We start from the raw sequence: 4746 nt of genomic DNA, 5'->3' as shown, positions 1-4746 counted from the left end.
TATGGCATCACTATTTTGCTCAATCAAAGTAGACAAAGGAACATCATTAAAATCAATAGGAGCACTTTTATTAGCAACCAACTTCATAAGAGCATCAACTTTTTCACTCAAAAAATTTATTTCTTCTACCAAATTGACTTTTTTACTAGTAGGAGCTCTTTCGGTATGCCATTGTGAGTAGTTTTCCATAATATTGTCTAGCAATTTAGTAGCTTCACTGCTACCTCCTGAGCACTGTGTTAGTTTTCCCTTGAAGAGGAAAGGGTGATGCAGCAAAGTAGGGTAAGTATTTCCCTCAGTTTTTGAGAACCAAGCTATCATTCCAGTAGGAGGCTCCTCAAAAGTCCCACGCACCTACACAAACAAATAAGAACCTCGCAACCAACACGATAAAGGGGTTGTCAATCCATTCAAGGAAACTTGCGAAAGTGAGATATGATAGAGATAATAAGATAAGGTAAATATTTTTTGTATTTTTATGGTATCGATTGGAAAGTAAAAGATGCAAATAAAAGTAGATCGGAAATCTTATATGATAAAAGATAGACCTGGGGGCCATAGGTTTCACTAGTGGATTCTCTCAAAATAGCATAAGTATTACGGTGGGTGAACAAATTACTGTCGAGCAATTGCTAGAGAAGTGCATAGTTATGAGGATATCTAGTCATGATCATGTGTATAGGCATCACGTCCGCAATAACTAGATCGAAACGATTTTGCATCTACTACTATTACTCCACACATCGACCGACTCATGCCTGCATCTAGAGTATTAAGTTCATAAGAACAGAGTAACGCATTAAGAAAGATGACATGATGTAGAGGGATAAACTCAAGCAATATGATATAAACCCCTTTGTATCCTCGATGACAACAATACAATACGTGCCTTGCTGCCCCTGCTGTCACTGGGAAAGGACACCGCAAGATTGAACCCAAAGCTAAGCACTTCTCCCATTGCAAGAAAGATCAATCTAGTAGGCCAATCCAAACTGATAATTCGAAGAGACTTGCAAAGATAACTAATCACACATAAGAGAATTCAGAGGAGATTCAAATATTTCTCATAGATAAACTTGATCATAAACCCACAATTCATCAGATCTCGACAAACACACCGCAAAAAGAGTTACATCGAATAGATCTCCAAGAAGATCGAGGAGAACTTTGTATTGAGATTCAGAGAGAGAGAAGAAGCCATCTAGCTAATAACTATGGTCCCGAAGGTCTGTGGTAAACTACTCACAACTCATCGGAGAGGCCTTGGAGATGATGTAGAGGCCCTCCGTGGTCGATTCCCCCTCCGGCAGAGTGCCGACGAAGGCTCCAAGATGGGATCTCGCGGATACAGAAGGTTGCGGTGGTGGAAATAGTTTTTCGTGGTGCTCCTGGATGTTTTCAGGGTACATGGATACATATAGGAGGAAGAAGTAGGTCGGGTGCGCCACGAAGGGCCCACGAGGGTGGGGGCGCGCCCACCCCCTTAGGGCGTGTCGGGCACCCTCGTGGTCGCCTCCTTTGCTGCTTGATGTCCAATCCAAGTCTCCTGGATTGCGTTTGTTCCGAAGAGATCGTTCCCGAAGGTTTCATTCCGTTTGGACTCCGTTTGATATTCCTTTTCTTCGAAACACTGAACTAGGCAAAAAAACAGCAATTCGGGCCGGGCCTCCGGTTAGTAGGTTAGTCCCAAAAATGATATAAAAGTGTAAAGTAAAGCCCATGAACATCCAAAACGGGTAATATAATAGCATGGAACAATCAAAAATTATAGATACATTGCAGACATATCAAGCATCCCCAATCTTAATTCTTGCTCGTCCTCGAGAAGGTAAATGATAAAAACAGAATTTTTGATGTGGAATGCTACCTAGCATAATTCTCAATGTAATTTTCTTTATTGTGGCATGAATGTTCAGATCCAAATGATTCAAAATAAAAGTTCATATTGACATAAGAAATAGTAATACTTCAAGCATACTAACAAAGTAATCATGTATTCTCAAAATAACATGGCTTTAGTAGGTTCATTCCCACAAAATCATATAGTTAGGCTATGTTTCATTTTCATTACAAAAAAATACTCCCATCAAGAACAACCTCGGTTTCAGCCAAGCAATTGGTTCATACTTTTTAACGTGCTTCGGCTTTTTTTCAACTCTCACGCAATACATGAGCATGAGCCATGGATATAGCACTATGGGTGGAATAGAATATGATGATGGAGGTTTGTGTTGAGAAGACAAAAAGGAGAAAGTTTCACCTTGACGAGGCTAATCAATGGGCTATGGAGATGCCCATCAATTGATGTCAACATGAGGAGTAGGGATTGCCATGCAACGGATGCACTAGAGCTATAAATGTATGGAAGCTCAACAAAAGAAACTAGTGGGTGTGCATCCAACTTGCTTGCTCACGAAGACCTAGGGCATTTTGAGGAAGCCCATCGTTGGAATATACAAGCCAAGTTCTATAATGAAAAATTCCCACTAGTATATGAAAGGGACAACATATGAGACTCTCTATATGAAGAACATGGTGCAACTTTGAGGCACAAGTGTGGAAAAGGATAGTAACATTGTCCCCTGTTTTATTTCTTTTCTTTTGTTTTGGGCCTTCCCCTTTTGTTATTTGTCCTTTTTTTCTTTTTTTCTTGGCCTTTCTTTTTTATTTGGCCTTTCTATTTTTTCTAAATTTTATTTGGGGACAATGCTCTAATAATGATGATCATCACACTTCTATTTATTTACAACTCATAAATTACAACTTGAAACTAGAACAAAATATGACTATATGAATGCCTCCGGCGGTGTACCGGGATGGGCAATGTATCAAGAGTGACATGTATGAAAAATTATGAAGGTGGCTTTGCCAGAAATACGATGTCAACTACATGATCATGCAAGGCAATATGACAATGATGATGCGTGTCATGATAAACGGAACGGTGGAAAGTTGCATGGCAATATATCATGGAATGGCTATGGAAATGCCATGATAGGTAGGTATGGTGGCTGTTTTGAGGAAGATATAAGGAGGTTTATGTGTGATAGAGCGTATCATATCACGGGGTTTGGATGCACCGACGAAGTTTTCACGAACTCTCAAGGTGAGAAAGGGCAATGCACGGTACCGAAGAGGCTAGCAATGATGGAAAGGTAAGAGTGCGTATAATCCATGGACTCACATTAGTCATAAAGAACTCATATACTTATTGCAGAAGTTTTATTAGCCCTCGAAGCAAAGTACCACTATGCATGCTCCTAGGGGAAGGGTTTGTAGTAGTTAACCATCGCGCGATCCCGACCTCCACTCATAAGGAAGGCAACCAAAAGAGCATCCCATGCAACAAATTTGTTACACAACTTTTACCATACGTGCATGCTACGGGACTTGCCAACTTCAACACAAGTATTCTTTAAATTCACAATTACCCAACTAGAATGACTGTAATATCACCATCTCTATATCTCAAAACAATTATCAAGCATCAAATTGGTCATAGCATCCAGTTCACTTCATATGATAGTTTTTATTATACCCAACTTGGATGCCCATCATTCTAGGACCAATTTTTTAACCATAGCAAATACCATGCTGTTCTCAAAGACTCTCAAAGTAATATAAGTGAAGCATGATAGATCAACAATTTCTACAAAATTAAACCACCGCCGTGCTCTAAAAGATATAAGTGAAGCACTAGAGCAAAATTATCTAGCTCAAAAGATATAAGTGAATCACATAGAGTATTCTAATAAATTCCAAATCATGTGGGTTTCTCCCAAAAGGTGTGTACAGCAAGGATAGTTGTGGTAATCTAAAAAGAAAAGACTCATATCATAAAAGACGCTCCAAGCAAAACACATATCATGTGGTGAATAAAAATATAGCTCCAAGTAAAGTTACCGATGGACGAAGACGAAAGAGGGGATGCCTTCCGGGGCATTCCCAAGCTTAGGCTTTTGGTTATTCTTGGATTATCTTGGGGTGCCATGGGAATCCCAAAGCTTAGGATCTTGCAACTCCTTATTCCATAGTCCATCAAATCTTTACCCAAAACTTGAAAACTTCACAACACAAAACTCAACAGGAAATCTCAGAAGCTCCGTTAGTGCAACAAAGAAAAACCACCACATAAGGTACTGTAATGAACTCATTATTTATTTATATTGGTGTTAAAACTACTGTATTCCAACTTCTCTATGACTCATACCCCCCGATACTAGCCATAGATGCATCAAAATAAGAAAACAACACACGAAAAACATAATCGGTAAAAAACAGAACAGTCTGTAGCAATCTGTGACTTTCGAATACTTATGGAACACTAAAACTCCTACCAAAATAGGAATTCCTAGGCAATGTGTCTACTGATCTACTGCAAAAAGAATCAACACAAAAGCACGTTTCTGTGATTTACTAAAATTATTCTCGTGCGTGCAAAAGTTTTTGTTTTTCAGTAGAATCAAATTAACTATCACCGTAGGTTATCCTATAGGTTCTACTTGGCACAAACACTAATTAAAACATAAAACCACATCTAAACATAGGGTAGATGAAGTATTTATTATTAAACAGAAGCAAAAAAGCAAGGAACAAAAATAAAATTGGGTTGCCTCCCAACAAGCGCTATCGTTTAATGCCCCTAGCTAGGCATAAAAGCGAGAATAGATCTAAGTAGTGCCATCTTTGGCAATCAATTCATATGTGGCACGCATAATGGATTCATAAGGTAATTTAACTTTATTT

Source organism: Triticum aestivum, chromosome 4A (genome assembly GCF_018294505.1).
Source record: "Triticum aestivum cultivar Chinese Spring chromosome 4A, IWGSC CS RefSeq v2.1, whole genome shotgun sequence".
NCBI classification, from domain to species: Eukaryota; Viridiplantae; Streptophyta; class Magnoliopsida; order Poales; family Poaceae; genus Triticum; species Triticum aestivum.
The sequence above is the reverse complement of the archived record's forward strand: the minus strand, read 5'-3'. Positions refer to the sequence as shown.